Source organism: Pan paniscus, chromosome 4 (genome assembly GCF_029289425.2).
Source record: "Pan paniscus chromosome 4, NHGRI_mPanPan1-v2.0_pri, whole genome shotgun sequence".
Lineage (NCBI taxonomy): Eukaryota > Metazoa > Chordata > Mammalia > Primates > Hominidae > Pan > Pan paniscus.
In genome coordinates, this window is record NC_073253.2 from 59,301,325 (window position 1) to 59,317,377 (window position 16,053).

A 16,053-nucleotide genomic window follows, 5' to 3' on the forward strand; every position below is an offset into this window, starting at 1 on the left:
ATTGGAGCACCCAGCTAAGCCTTTCTTCTAAGCTGGTGTTTGCCCCAGTCAGCCAGTGATGGGAAGCATTTAGCATCCCCATTGCCCCTCACCTCTTCCCACATCCATGGTAGGCAGAGCCAACACATCAAAACAGTCACTCCTGATAAGCTCAGGGAACATCTCAGGTTTCCACTGCACATGATGCTCTAAGTAGGTTTCCCCGTGAGTGTGGTCATCAGGACTGAATACATAATTTGTAGGGCCCGGTGCAAAAAGAAAATGTTGAAGCCAATGTTCAAAAAGTATTACAAATTTCAAGATGGCAGCAGCAGAGCATTAAATCAAGTGCGAGGCCCTCGGAGCATGGGGCCCTGTACACAGGTTGTACCTGAAGTCAGCCAACTCTCCCCATAGTTGGTATATGAGTACCTCGTCCTGAAAGATCTGTGCTGAGACCACAGCATCCACTACATATGCTACCTCCAGCCCATAGATGGCCATTATTTTCCATTCCTGAAATCAATGGGGCAATTGATTGACCTGCTGGGACCAACAAGATGAGGTCACTTTAATAAAATAAAACAAGGCAAACAGCAAGAAGAAAAAAATGCCAGGAAATGCACCAGCGAAAATGGTGCCACTCCTTAAAGCCTGGAGCAGAAGAAGATCAGAGGCACTGATTTTACAGGGAAACATGGAAGCCCAGCAAGTATTTTAGAAACTTGGTGGCTTTTCTATTGTTTTTATTGTCTGTAAGAATTTTCTTATATTTTCCCTTTTCACAGCAAAGGGAAGCTGGCGTTTTCAAAATGAACTCTGCTAAAGACTAAGAAAGGAAAATGATATATAGTATTATAATATTAATAATAATAATTAAGGCTTGTGATTATAATAAGCACTACTTTGGGGATATTCTCCCCCAAATGGCCCAGAGCAACACAAATATATTTTGAGACTCTAGAAAACACAAAAAACACAAAATGTGTTTATGTCTACCAATAAGGAGACATAAACACATTTTGAAATATGTATTCTAGACACAAATTTCAAAATATATTTTTCTAGAAAAATATATTCTGGAGACAAAGTTCAAAAATGAATCACTATAAAATTATTTTCTGGCTGCTTTAAAATTGCAAAATTGTAAGTTCAATAGCTTGTAGTTCTATTTGTAACAAAAATTTAGTTTTTAAAGGAAATTCAGTTAGTTAATTTCCAGTGCACTGAAACAAGTATGCTGACAAACATTAATTATCCTAAAGATGCTTATTTTATGAATAAGACGCTCAATTTTTAAAAACGTTCCAAAATGGTGTATATTTATAAATGTATTATATGTCTTTCAGCCTTGTCATGAATTTTTTTTTAATTTGGGATGTTATTCCCCTATTTCAACATCATATTTGCAGGGTTTTTCTGTGTAACTGTAAGTGAAGGTGTGGTGCTCAGAAATGATTTTAGTGGGGTCTAAATTGTTGCAGCCGTGTCCAATCTTTTGAGTTTTCAGAGCCACATTGGGAGAAGAATTGTCCTGGGCCACACATAAAATACATTAACACTAAGGATCGCTGATGAGCTGAAAAAAAAAAATCGCAAAAAAATTTCGTAATGTTTTAGAAAAGTTTATGAAATTGTGTTGGGCCACATTCAAGGCTATCCTGGGCTGCATGCAGCAGCCCGTGGGCCACAGGTTGGACAAGTTTGGTTTACTGGCTCCTATCCACTGAGAATAACCCAAAGGGAAGCAAACACTAAACTCTGCCCCTCTTTCCTGAATGTATCAGTTCTGTGGCATGGTCCCTCAGAAGTCCTAACTTGCCCAGGACAAAGCCACACCTTGGAATTCTTCTTCCACCCCACTCTCTACACCCAGCAGGACCCTGATTCAACCATAGCCTTATAAGGAAATCCAATAAGCATGTTAGAAGAGAGGAATTCTGGCTGGAAAAAGTGTGTATATGGGGGAGGAGGGAGACCCTTAAATCAATTTCATCTGCCACCCTTGTTAGTTCCCAAGGACCAACAAACTCCTTAAGATATTAAGTATTGAAAACCATTCTTCAGAGCACTGCACATTTTGCTCAGGGCTGTTGTTTGGGGTCAAAATGAAATTATAGCCATGAAAGCAAAGCAGAAAGGATTCCAAGTACTGACAGATGCTTCTATTGTTCATAATACTTCGTGTGTTTCTGGACAAGTAAGCCAACAATAAAATAAGCGTCTCCCAACAAGATGAATAGCTCCATGAAGGCAAAGCACCTTTGCACAAGGTAGGGCCTCAGTAAAAATGTGTTGACTCTAAAAGAACATGGCTTACTATCCCAGCACACAAAGTGAAATTTATGTTCAAGCTCCATTAAGCTCTCACTAAGCTGGAAGATCTTCCAAAAGTTCATTAGTGCAACGCAAAATGCATAGTAACAGGTAACATTTGTTGAGTATTTCTACCACACACTGTTACAGCACTGTTGTAAATGCATTATACACCTATAGTACCTATGAGGTATATAATATTATAACCATTTTTAGATGGAGAAACTGAGACACAGGGGTGTTAAGTAACTTGCCCAATGTCCTACAGCTACTAATATCAGCTTGTTACTGATACAATATGGACCTGGTTCCTGGAGTCCATTCCTTTGTGGGGTCCTATGTTTAACCCAGACAGAACCAGGCACACTTTTAGTTCCAGCTTCATTCAGTCACCCAACTCTATCCTTTTAAAATGCGGAAACCAAGACTCAGGATCTAAGTATGTTTGGGGAAGTGAGTGAATGTCTTATATTCCATTTATATCTTCTATGATGCCATCACCACCTGCTTGGGATACAAAACGCAAACTTCTCAGTCCTTTGCTCTTTCTATTTGCAGCTTGAGATACGATTTCACTGATCTAGGACAAAGGACTCACTTGAGGCATTTCTTAAACTGTGCAAATTCTCAGTTTCTATCCTCCGATTCACGTTCACCAGGCAGGTCGAAAGAGGAGACCAGAAATCTGCCTTTTTAATGAGCAAACCAAATGATTCTGATATCAGAGAGATACTGCCCTGGGCGGGGCGCAGTGGTTCACCTGTAATCCCAGCACTTTGGGAGGCTAAGGCGGGCAGATCACGAGGTCAAGAGATTGAGACCATCCTGGCCAACTTGGAGAAACCCCATCTCTACTAAAAATACAAAAATTAGCTGGGCATGGTGGCGGTTGCCTGTAATCCCAGCTACTCAGGAGGCCGAGGCAGGAGAATCACTTGAACCCCGGGAGGCAGAGGTTGCAGTAAGGCAAGGTTTCACCACTGTACTCCAGCCTGGCGACAGAGCAAGACTCCATCTCAAAAAAAAATAAAAAAATAAAAATTACTGCCCTGGGTTTAGAAGGATTGTTTCTTATCTGTGGCTTGGATAAATATAAAGAGTGTGTGTGTGAAGAAATCACAACAAATCCCCTCATCCCTCCCTGGCCTGGAGCAGACCTCGCTGGTAGTTGGAGCCCACAGCTCCCGGTGTGTGTCTATGCCCCCTTCTCAGTGGTTTGGCTGGGCTTCTGGTAAAGACCACACCACAAAAAGGGAGCCGTGCAATGTCCTGCATGCAGCCTTCACTCAGCCTGCGTGTGTGCTGGGCTGGGGGTGTGGGAGACTGTGATTTGACTGTGTCCAGGCCACCATGGTGCACAGACAAGCTGGGACTCTGTTTGCAAGGCCCAGTTTCCATTCCTGCTGGTGCCAACAGCTCAATGTGGGCAGTCAAAACTCCAGATTCCTTCAGAAAGAGCCAGTTATCTGCTAGACTTCCTTTGTTTTTCAGGGCTCTGTCTTGGCATCTCTGCCAAGAACATGTTTTGGCTGGATCCACTCCCCTGGCGTCTGCACATCTCTGGGAAGCTATGCTAAGAAAGAAACATGGCCCAAGAGGTAGCAGAGGAGCCAGAGTTCTTGTCTGGTGAAACGCAGGACCCCACGTGGGAAATGGGCTTCAGAGATCAGCTGCTTATGGGACCAGGAACCAGCATCTTCCCAAGACTGCTATGCACCCCTCAACCTTTTCGGAGATCAGACTGCTGGTGGGGGCAAGGACATGCCAGGCTTCTTGAAATCTCTGATGAACTCCTCTCTGTTCCCCAGGAGAGGAGGTGCAGGGGGTGGGAGTAAAGTTCTCCTTGTCCCTGTTAAAGAGAGTCAATGTTTAGTGTAATCTGCTCTGGCCCAATTTGAGGTTTTGCAGTGGGGCTGAAACAGACTTCAGCATTCATTGACAAGGAATGGTTAAAGTGAATGTGGCCATTCTCCAATCACTTGTACGACATAATCATGTATGACTCTTCTGATCTCACATCTACTCAGGAAAGCCTTGCAAATAAGTGTAGGTACCATTTGAATTCCCATCCTTTAAGATTCCTCCTCTTGACTTCTAGGGGATCCTTCAGCTAGTACTGATTGTCACATGGTTCATTGAGATGTTTCATATATGATGATATCTTCCCAGTCTCCTCTTGAGAGGCAAAGAATATCTTTTTCAACTTTACATTTGCCATGATACCCAGAATAGAGGCCTACATACAGTAGATGCTCAATAAAAGTCACGTGAATAACAGCTTGGTATAGAGGAGAATAAACTCGTCATGTGGACTATGATATCCAGCATTTATTTATTGACAGAAAGAGAGGTTAAAAGAAAAAGCATTACCAAATTGTTTTATTTGAAGCCTTTATAATGATATAAGCTAAACATCTGCTGAAACAATAGCCTTGTTTAAAAGTATGCATTTTTACTCTATGATAATTGATTATCCTTGCAACCATCCTGGATTTATTTTCCTACAAAAGAGCAGGATGTTGAGCATAGTTCTATGAAACATTCCTTTAGAGAGGATTTCTCAGCACTAAATAAAAGAGTGCCTTCTAAACATTGCAAAAGAAGTCCGGCTGTTAGTTTTGGCTGGGGACAAGCACTGAGCTGTCTCCAAATGGAGATGGCAGGATGATATAAATGTGGCTGTATTATGTCATTGAAATGGCCTTATTTTCATCAGAAGCTAAATTCAAATACCCTCAGGGACATGGGTTGTTATGGTTGGCTTTGAATTTCTACAGCTTTCTAAAATTCATTTTTGCCTCTGTAGGTGACGCAAGTTCAGTGAAGAGAGGCTTGAAAACCTGGGCTCCTCTGGGTGCCTGGAAATAGAGATCAACAGTGACTATGCAGTGGCAGATTTGCAGCCTGAGCTCTGCATCCTGCACCAGATGTTGGCTGGCATGTCTTTCCATGAGGTCTCCTTTTTTTTTTTTTTTTTTTTTTGACTGAGTCTTGCGCTCTGTCGCCCAGGCTGGAGTGCAGTGGCGATCTTGGCTCACTGCAACCTCTACCTCCTGGATTCAAGTGGTTCTCCTGCCTCAGCCTCCAGAGTAACTGGGATTACAGGCACATGCCACCATGCCCGGCTAATTTTTGTAGTTTTACTAGAGACAGGGTTTCACCATGTTGGCCAGGCTGGTCTTGAACTCCTGACCTCAAGTGATCCGCCCACCTTGGCTTCCCAAAGTGCTGGGATTACAAGCATGAGCCATGACACCTGGCTTCCATGAGGTCTTTAGTTCAAGGGCAAAAGAGTCAGAGGTTGTACTTCACTCTCAGTAGAATCAAGGGATCCAGACCAGAAGCAGCACTTTTGCCAAGATGGTGGGTCAGCTTTCAAAATGAGAAGATACTCCAAGAGCAGTGAGGGTGCAGATACTCCAAGGGGTTTCCCTGCCTGTTTGCCTCCCCTGCCTGCACCTCTGCACATGCACACGCACACACACACACAGGTACACAAGTCTACTCCATTTCTCTCCCAAACCCAAAGCCATCCTGTGTAAGTAGTCCAGGACTTCCAACTTTGGAGAGAGAGCTGATCCAGACTCTTCCATCAATTTTCCCTACCATGTTCACAGAACAGAGACTAGGGGCACTGAGTACAACAGAGCTGGGGCACATTTGTCAATTGTTCACTGCAGAGGTGGGACCTGATGCAGTTATCAGAAGCTGGCAGGTGTTGTATAGACAATGGGTAAGTCGAGAGGAACCTGACACCAAACTCTCGGTTCAAATCCCATCACCGCCACTCATCTGACTCTGCAATCCTTTAAAGTGTTTAACATGATAAGAGCTCAATAAATATCAGCTAATTATTATTTCCTACTTGTTCTTAAGGGAAAATCTAATTTTCCTCCTATAATGCAAGGGTGGATTGATCTCTCAGCTGGGCATGATCTTGCCTGTTTATGCTCCCAGTTTCTAATCCTCTCTGTCAGTAATGGTCACATTTAAGCTACTCTTTCAGTTCTAATCTATAAGAAAGACGAGATATCCACAAACTCTTCCAGAGAAAGCCAAGCCTTCTGTAACTCAGATAACAACTTTGTACAAAGCACTGTGAAAGTTGCTGTGGAAAATACACAGTAAGTACTTAATCAATGTTTTAATTGAATTATTCGTTGGCTTCAGTAGGAAGGAGACTCACCAAGGTAAATGCAGCACCCTAGGCACAATGGTTATAATATTCACGCCATAGTAGACTTGACCTGCCTTAAAGCTTCAAACAGGGGTCAGAAATCCAACTATCCATCTGAGGTATTAAGTTATATGCTTGTTATCTATTCAGATTCATTTTAAACGCTTCTACAGTGAGGCATACTCTGCACAAACAATATAAGAATCTGAGTGCACAGAAAAGTGGAAACTGAAATGTGTATTTGCCTTTCAAAGTTGGGGCTAATGATGATGAAATGTTTTGCATTTTGCCTGACAGCACTTGAACTCACTAACATATGTAAATGGTGGCTCCTCTCCACATTCAAGAAGCAGCTGCAGGACTGTGAGAACATGGACCTCAGTCCACTAATAGCTGTGATCATACCCCGATTGACTGGGACACTGAGGTGCAAGATATCAGGAGACTTTCCCGAGAGCCAGGATGCAAGTCTCCAGGAAAGACCTTTCAAGTGAGACAGTGTTTTCAATAATGCTTTGTGAGCAATAAAGAATGAAACAGCATTCTGGCAAATCACAGGCATTTAATAAGCAGCCACTCAGCCCCAGGGGCCATGTTGGACATTGTGGGTTGAAGATCTCCCGACCTTGAAGGACTTTCCGGTGTAGGGAACACAGGTGTGCTGAAGAAGTCTGTTCAGGTTCCAGCAGGGAGCCACCAATTCTGGAAAGGTGAAAACAAAGGGTTTTCTCGAGGGGGAGACACAGGAGTAGACTTGCATGGTTGAGAAGCTAGATGCTCATCAGAAGGACAGGCAGAAAGGAGGCTAAGGCCAAAGCTGCAGCACGGGTTAAAGTGCAGAGCCATGAGGCGGCCTGGTTAATCCAGAACATTGCAAGGTGTTTCCCAGGCCAGACTCCAGGAGCTAGGGGCTCAAGAGAGATGAGATAGGAAGATTGGGTGGAGGCCAAGTCATAGGTACTGTCCCTGCCAGGAAATGGATGATCAGATTTGTGTTTTCACCTTCCTGGGGGCAGCTGCCTGGAGAGGGGACTAGAGGTGGGGACACACCCCATTGTAATAGGTCAGATGACAGATGGTGACCAATGGACTGAGGTGGTGAGGTTCTGAGGGTGAAGAGGTGGAGGTGATGAAGGAGGCACTAAAGAGGCACAGACAGAATCCAGTCACTCTTCCAGCTGGGAGGGAAAGACGGAGGCCAGAGTGACAGCCAGGTCTCCAACTTGAATACTGGGGAGAATGGTGGTGCTACTCACTGAGAATGGAAACCCAGGAGGGAGAAGAATAATGCAGTGGGCTTGGAACAGCCTCTCTGCTTCATTTCTTGGATCTGGGTCACTGCAGATGACCTCTCAGACCTCACCTTTTGATTCAAAGTGGTTCCCTTTCACTCACCTTCCTGGTTAAGTGGCTTAGCTAATCATTAACTGCAGGAGGTGAAGCACAACATCCCAGTTCTACTTCCAAATGATTACCCTGCAGTAAAACCTAAAGACATCCTGGGCCTCAAGTGGAAGACACAGGTGCCTGCTCTCAGCACAGTGCCCAACTAATTTGTCTCTGGGTGTGTGTCAGGTCCTATTAAGCACCTGCCATCTTTTCCTGGTTGGGAAGTAGGACTTAATAGGGTCTCGCTGCAATGATAATTATACTGCCTATGAACCCAGATGTAGGCATGGGTAATGGAAATCTGCAATAAGGCTCCAGGAGCTCAAGAACACCTGCACACATGTTGAAAAGTCTTTGCCAAATAACCAATGGGTGTTTAGTTATGGGTTCTCATCCTTACAGGGCCTCCACTAGCCTCCACTGAAGGCAGGGCACCCTTATAGAGGGATGTAGTCCCCTAGGGAGCATGGCTTGGCCAGTGGTCAGGATCTTTGGTGAACTCAGCCCCAGGTCAAGCACACAGCTTGGAAATGGGAGCATGGGCTGGAATCTGCACCCCCGCCGCTGGTCCCCCCACGTGCTCCCTCCTGCTTGACACAGCTTTAGCCACCATGTGAGGCAGCCCTGGGATCTTGAATAACAAACCTTAACCCTCCCAAGCCCTCAGACCCCAGGAGGGCCCCAACTTATGAATCTGTTTTTGAAGATTGGAGAATCTTTTATAACAAAGAACAGTGTAAAGAGTATTGAATACTCACTATGCGCTAGGCATTCCAGGGGAATATGCAAGTGTGTATTAAATACGTGAATAAACAAATGAAATAACATGTTTCCATTAACAGCAATACTGGATGGGCCTCAAAACATATCCCCAGGAAAGGGTAAGAGGAAGCATTAGAGAAGCTAAACACCATCAGATCATGCAAAAATTAAATTTCCTGCTAATAGGAAGAGTACGATTATATTTTTCATTCCCAGTTTTTCCATTCAGATCTTAATGTCAGATTAAAATATTAATTGCTCTGCTTTTCAGCTACAACAAAAGTCCCTCATTGTTAAAATCAGGATGTAGATGTTAATTTTTATTTGTGAGCATGGTATAGAACTAGATCCCATCAAGGGGATCCTAAATCTTTTATTTTTCTTAGCACACCAGATCATCCTGAAATGGACATTGCTCTATGAGAACAGAACAGACAGCATGAACGAATATATGTCAGAGGAATCCATCAGTGAACAGCTATTGAAAAACGTTAAGAACCCATTCTCTGTTGTGCCGTCTTCCAAGCCTTAGGGCCCACCATGTGAAGCAGAATGACAACAGATTCTCCTCCAAGCAACATGTTCTACATGCATGTTCAAGCTTGGACCTCTTTATATTATTAGTTAACCATAAACAAGTGAACACAACCTCCCACTGTAGTTTGCTATGTTACCCACAGATAATTTAGAGCTGCAGTTGTGAACCTTAGCACTACTGACATTTTGGACTGGAGAATTATTTGTTGTCAGGGCTGTTCTGCACATTTTAGGATGTGTAGAGGGATACCTGGCCTCTACCTATTAGATGACGGTAGCACACTTCCTGCTCTGATGTGACAACCAAATATGTCTCTAGACATTGCAAAATTATCCCTGGTTGAGAAACACTAATTTATGGTAACATTACCTTCCAAACCAAAGTTCATCCAGACACAAACAGCCAGCTAAGCATCAGAAGCAAAGCAGAGAGCTGCTCTACCTGGTGTTACAATGAGACAAGGACTTAGGACAAGCAAACTGAAATTCTCTTTGCTGCGTGCAGTGGCTCATGCCTGTAATCCTAGCACTCTGGGAGCCAAGGTGGGAGGACCACTTGAGCCCAGGAGTTTGAGACCAGCCTAGGCAACATAAAAAAACCCTGTCTTTCAAAAAAAAAGAAGAAGAAAAGAAATTATCTCATATTTAGGGTACCGAGTGAATAAATAGTTTACTACAATCCTAAGAAGTCATTTTTCTATCATCACTCCAATCACACCAAAGTTCTTGCTGATTCTTTTTTACTAGACAGAAATTTTTAAAAGGTAATGACATATCTTTATTATACTGTATGTGTATATCAGATGTCTTTCAGTAGTAAGTGAAATAAGCCCAGCTTAAGGTAGCTTAAGTTAGCTTAAGCCAAAAAGAGAAGTCTTTTTTATTGGATCATGCAACAGAAAAATCTAGGGATAGGCCTGGCTCTAGATATATCTGGATCAAGTTGTTCAAACAATGGCACCAGCAATATTTCATTTTCATCTTTTGGTCATATTTTCCTCTATGTTGCTCTTATTTTCAAGGTGCTTTTTCCAGATGGTGACAGAGTTGGCCACTGAGGCTCCATGCTTATATCATACAAACTGTAGTAAAAAGAGATTTCTTTCCCAAGAGTTCCAGCCAAAGTTCCAGGGTGAAGTCTCGTTGGCCAGGTTTGGATCATGTGCCTATCCATGAGCCAATGACTGCAGTCAGAGAAATGGAATATTCCAGATGATTTCCCTAGATGGCCTCTGTTGGTTCCTGTCTCCTAGTCTCCATGCCCTTGTGTACTCATCTCTTCTGAGTATGGGCTGGACTCATTTCTAATAAATAGAATACAGCAAAAGCAATGGGATGCCACCCTCTGAGATTAGGTTACAAAAAGAGTGTGACTTCTGCCTTGCCCACCCTGTCTCTCTTTCCCTCAGAGCCTTCACTCTGAGGGAAGCCAGTTGCCATGTTGTGAACTACCCTTTGGAAAAATCCAAGTGGCACAAAACTGATAGCTGTGTCCAAGATCCAACAAGGACATAAGGGCTGCCAACAGCCATATGAGCGAGCTTAGAAGCAGATCTGCCTGCCTCTAGTTGAGTCTGGAGATGATTACAGCCCTGGCTGACAACTTGATTGCAGTTTTGTGACACATCTTGAAGCAAAGGTGTACAGCAAGGCCGGACCCGCAGAATTCTGACCCACAGAAGTTGTGAGATAGTGTTTGTTGTTTAATCCACTATGTTTTGGAGGTGATTTGTTATACACAATAGAAAATGAATACTACTGTCTCTTTCCCCCTTCCCCTCATACACACTATGGCCTGAGAATGGGGAAATCATAGCCCCAAGGGAATTCTGGTACTCGAAAACACATATTCATTATAACATCCCATTTAAGCTCTTTTAACTGAATATATAAGTTTCAAAATATAAAAGGAAATTGCTCACTCTTCTGACATCCTAGCCATGGAGGGAAAAAAATGTAAACTTTCATATGATTGCAACAGGAATAGATTTGTACTGACCTGGCTTCCAAGAAAGTTTGCAAAACCACATTTTATGGGGTTTGGGGGATGCTGGCACAGCGCTGACAGCTGTTTACCCTCCATTCACTCCCTGAGACAGAAACTGCTGGAGACTGAGTTTGAGTGGAACTTTTCTATTGCTTTAGACCTGTCTGCTCTGGATGCCTAGCTTCCATCATTATATTAGCTTTGACATACTCTCTATTAAAAGAGATACTTTATTTCCCTTCCCGATGGAACAGGAAATTGAACAACCTAAGAAGCAGCTGAAATATCCATGAACCTTTTGCCACGGTATCATGAATGTGCAGTTCAATTTTGAAACGTTGGCTTTGAGGTCTTGATTAAAATCTGTCTTCCAAAACATCCCTGAAGTACTAAAATACGATACTTGTAAGTTCTGAATTGCTTCAGGTGCTCCAAGATATGTTATAGGGAGGACTGCATTTTCCTGCTTTTGCTCACTTCTGTATCTTCATTTACTATACCTGGCTCATGGTAAATACATCAGGAAAAGTAAAATCTCTGTAAAATATCTGATCACTAGAAAGAGTTTGAAAGCCAAGTACTAAGGAGACTGTGGCTTGCTAATGAAAACCCCCTGGAGCCCAAACCCCTGCTAACTGCCCATGATGAAAAGTCATAAAGTGGTGAGAACTTGAATACCAGGAGAATTCAGCATCATGATACTATTACTTAGGACCATTGAGAATACATTATTTTGTGCAGTTACTGCGTAGTGTGGTATATGATTGATACTATATAGTATGCAATTGATTGATTAATTTATTTTTCCAGGCAGTTTGATCTCATAAGATGCTGAATGGGACATTGATGGATTCAGTCAGTATGTGCTTTCAGAGAAATAGCTGCTCAATGTGCTACTGGATAGCTGTAATCCTTCCATAAACCTTGAGATTGTTAATAACTACATTTATTTATAATGAACTGAGCACACTTTAAAAGATATGCTTACTCGTAACTGAGGTTAAGTGAATTCTATTCTGTTTCCATACCTCAAAGTTGGAGAAAGTTCCACATGCTGAAGCCATGGGGAAGAGTGATGCATCTAATGAGCCTGCTGAAGACTGAAGGCAATGAGAGTCCACCTGTTCAGTAAGAGGCTTGTCTTTCTTTACATATTTCTCCCTTCAAAAATGCCTAGACCATCACAATCTCACTAATGGCAATAGGACAGTATTTGTCTAGCTCCAACCCATGCACCCCATGCATTTTGGGGAAGTCTAGCTCCCTCAAAATTATCCCAAGTAGTTACATAAGCTCCTGGGTAGATTAACCGAGTGTGGGAATGGAGAGGACTTGGCTGTGAATAGAGAACATCACTCCTCTGGTAAGTTCTTGTAGCCGTAATGTGGTACCTGTTAGTTCCCTCCCTCCTGCTTGGAGATTGCTACCTCTCTATGCTGGATCTAGGCTAGTCTGATCCATCCACCCTGCCCTGTTTCAGAGCCATGCAGCCCTCTGTGGCCTGTGCTCAGGCAGTCCCTACACTGAAGTGCTGCAATGCTGGGCTACACTGCCTCCTGCCATTGAGCTCTTCAAGACACTAGTGAAAAGGCTCCTGGCTCTTTGAGTTTTACTAGTTCATCTCCCTGGTGCTCTGGCACATGTTCTGGAGGATTCAGAAAAAGAGCAAAGCCTGAAAGCTCTAATTGAACTCTCTTCTCATGCTGCCTCCTATTCTCAAACCAAGTTTGTGCTGATGACTCTGTCTGACCTCAGGGTGAGTCTTGCCACCCCTCTGGCCATCTGTCTTGGCCCTCAAACTTAGACACCCTCCAGTTCTCACATAAGCAGATAATCACTACAGAGACTGAGCCCACAATCTAAAACATAATGTCATGTGTTTGAAAGGGGATCCAAAATGATTTTTATTGTATTTATAAGCACTATTGATATGAATGAAAGAACACTCAAGAAATGATTTCCATTAACTATGGAGTGTAAGAAAACTAATTAAAGAATTTGATATTTATTCTTTTCTGCTTCAAACATTTCTAACTTTGAAGTATTTTAGCTTGCAATGACGAACCAGACTCTGAAATAAAATCACCACTTAGAGATTGTGTTAAATTCACCATGTCACTTAATCTTAGAGTCTCAGCTTCCTTGTTTGCAAAATGGGGATAACACCATCATTACGAATTGGCTTCTTGTTAACATTAGATAAATTAATAGATGTAAATAGACCACAGTACCTGGCACAGAATAAGCACCTGGCCAAGCTTTTAGCTAACAGGTGTGTGACTGTGTCAAGATTTCTTTATATTATATTTATATATTTATTTAATATATATACTTATATGTATTTATATTTATTATATATTATGTTTATATTCTAATACAGATGTTTAAAAGCATTTGCAGAGCCCTACAGTGGTCAAAGCATTTATGAAAGGGCTAGTTGCTTTTTTTTTTTTTTTTTTTTGAGACAGTGGCTTGCTCCGTAGCCCAGGCTGGAGTGCAGTGGAGTAATCATGGCTCACTGCAGCCTCAACCTCCTGGGCTCAAACGATCTTCCCACCTCAGTCTCCCAAGTAGCTGGGACTACTGGTGCATGCCACCACACTCAGATAATTTTTGTATTTTTTGTAGAGATGGGATTTCACCTTGTTGCCCAGGTTGGTCTTGAACTCCTGGGCTCAAGTGATCCTCCCACCTTGGCCACCCAAAGTGCTGGGATTATTGGTGTGAGGCACCATGTCTGGCCCTGTTGCTGTTTTTCAAAACTGGCATCAAATCTTGGTTAAGGGTGGCATTTCTAACATTTTCCTCCTACTATGTAAATAGCAAAATATTCTCACAAATAAATAGCATCATTTTGTATAAACAGATTCCTAGTTTTCTTTGCAGCCAAAGGCAGCTCTCCTCGAATTCTTTTGAGAATGCTCTGGTTCGTCCCAGAATCAGCCCATGCTGAGTTTACTATTCAGACCGGATTATTACCAGGCAGTTGGAGCGGTCAAATTCCCACAGCCAATTTTCTATAAAAATCTCAAGTAATTGAAATGGGAGGAAGGTATCCAGTAAAAGTCAGGGTGAATAATTTAGCACAGCGGCTGTCTACAGCCTCTGAGACAACATATTCAGGGTGTTTTATTGGAGGGTTGACTAAGCTGCTTTTGTCTCCAGGGCATCCTGGCTTCAACCCACCCATCTCATCAAGAACAAGGAGTGTGGCTAAATGAGCAGCCAGAAGGGTCTATCTTTAACCCTTCTCTGATACCTGAGTGATCTGTGAATGCCCTTTCATTGCACTTTCTCGTTTTTCTGAATGTGAACAGTAACGTTGTTGTGCTTGATATCTTTCTAAAGGTCCCTGTTGAGAAACATCACGACTGGCTGCAGTGGTCACTAAACAGGGATGTTGTGTCTCCTCCCTGGCTCTGTAGATTCCTTGAAGGGGTAGACCTATCTGCTAGGGGAAGGGATAAGCTATTGCTATTTTAGAAAACTAGCCTCAAATCTTAAGAATGACATTTCTAATTTTTCCTGCTACTAGAACAAAATTCTCACAAATAAGTGCCCTTTATCCCTGGTCAGGACTAGTCAGGACTTGGGGACACAAGTTGGCAAGAACCCAACTCAAATTTTACTAAATAGACTTAGTAAAAAGGGAGATTGTTGATTCACAATGCTGGCAAGAACGCAAAGTTACTCATAGGAATGAATGAAATGCTAGACTAGAATGAAGTTCTCTGAGTTAGCACCTGGAAATCAATAACCCAGGTCAGGGTGCCTGTGGCCAGAGGGTTAGAAGTGGACATCCAATACCAGAAAAAGGAGGTTAGTGTGATGAACAGTCACACCAGAATGAGAGACTTTGGGAGTTCCATGGGCTACTCTAATTCATACTCATAGCAACCATAAAGGATTTACTGGGGGTGTAAACCTTATCGCCAACTGTTATGGACTGAACTGTGTTCCCCTTCCTAACCCCTAATGTGAATGGATTTGGAGAAAGGACCTTTAAAGAGGTAATTAAGGTTAAATGAGGTAAAAGAGGAGTGGGGCCCTAATCCAATATGACTGCTGTTAAAAGAAGAGACACCAGCAATGCATGTGCACAGAGAAGAAAAACATGTGAGGACACAGTGAGGTGGCCACCTGCCAGCCAAGAGGGAAGACTCCCAAGAAACCAAGCTGGCCAACAACTTGATCTTGGACTTCCAGCTTCCAGAGCTGTGAGAAATACATTTCTGTTAAGCCACCCAGTCTATGGTATTTTGTTATGGCTACTCTGCCCAACCAATGTACCAGCCAAATTCTAGTTCTTTTCCTGTCTGGCTCCTCCTCCACCGCAACGCCTCTGTTCTTGTGTCACCTCTCATTCTTATGTCAGATATTTTCTATGGTCCCCTACAGATCTGCTGTCTGCCTGAAGGCAGGATGGGCTACATCAATGGGCTCCAATACTCTCTGCCTTCTGGCTGGGTTTGGCAAGTGGGAGGCCGCGCAGAGAAACAGAAGGAAGTTGACAGTGACCTCAGTATATTCACTCAACTGACACCTCTCTAACAGATTACCTCAGGCTGACTGCATCCTCCAGTTAAAGATGACATCTTCTCTCAAGGCAGCCTCCTCTATGTGACTCTTCTTCCAGGTTCTGGTAGCTGCTTCCTTCCCCAAAGCTCCAGACCCAGGGATGACAGCAGCTCTGCTGATATTTGCCCTGGGATAATGCACCATCTCTTATGCCTCCTGTATGTCCACAGCTCCACAAGGAGTCACTCTGTAAATAAACCCTTGCAAAATCATGCCAGTTTGCCTGTGACATCTGCTTCCCTAACTGACAGAGCTCTTTATAAAACAGAGGTGAAAAACTGAAGGACAAAACCATTGTTAAAGGAAAGTAGAATCCCAGGACCCCAAA

General features: G+C 43.0%; 1 protein-coding gene across 4 annotated transcripts in view; it reads right to left on the bottom strand.

Moving 5' to 3' along the window:
* SNX18 (sorting nexin 18) overlaps window positions 1-16,053 on the bottom strand; it is a 238,349-nt gene that overhangs the window by 119,978 nt on the left and 102,318 nt on the right. Inside the window, exons 4-5 of one of the 4 annotated variants that reach the window (XR_010112195.1) lie at window positions 15,707-15,912; window positions 4,368-7,174 (exon numbers count right to left, since the gene is read on the bottom strand). The exons of the other annotated variants lie outside the window; for them this stretch is intronic. The gene's annotated coding sequence lies outside the window, so the exon portion shown is untranslated. Of the gene's footprint in view, window positions 1-4,367; window positions 7,175-15,706; window positions 15,913-16,053 lie in introns of those variants that run through there. 4 annotated transcript variants of the gene reach the window in all.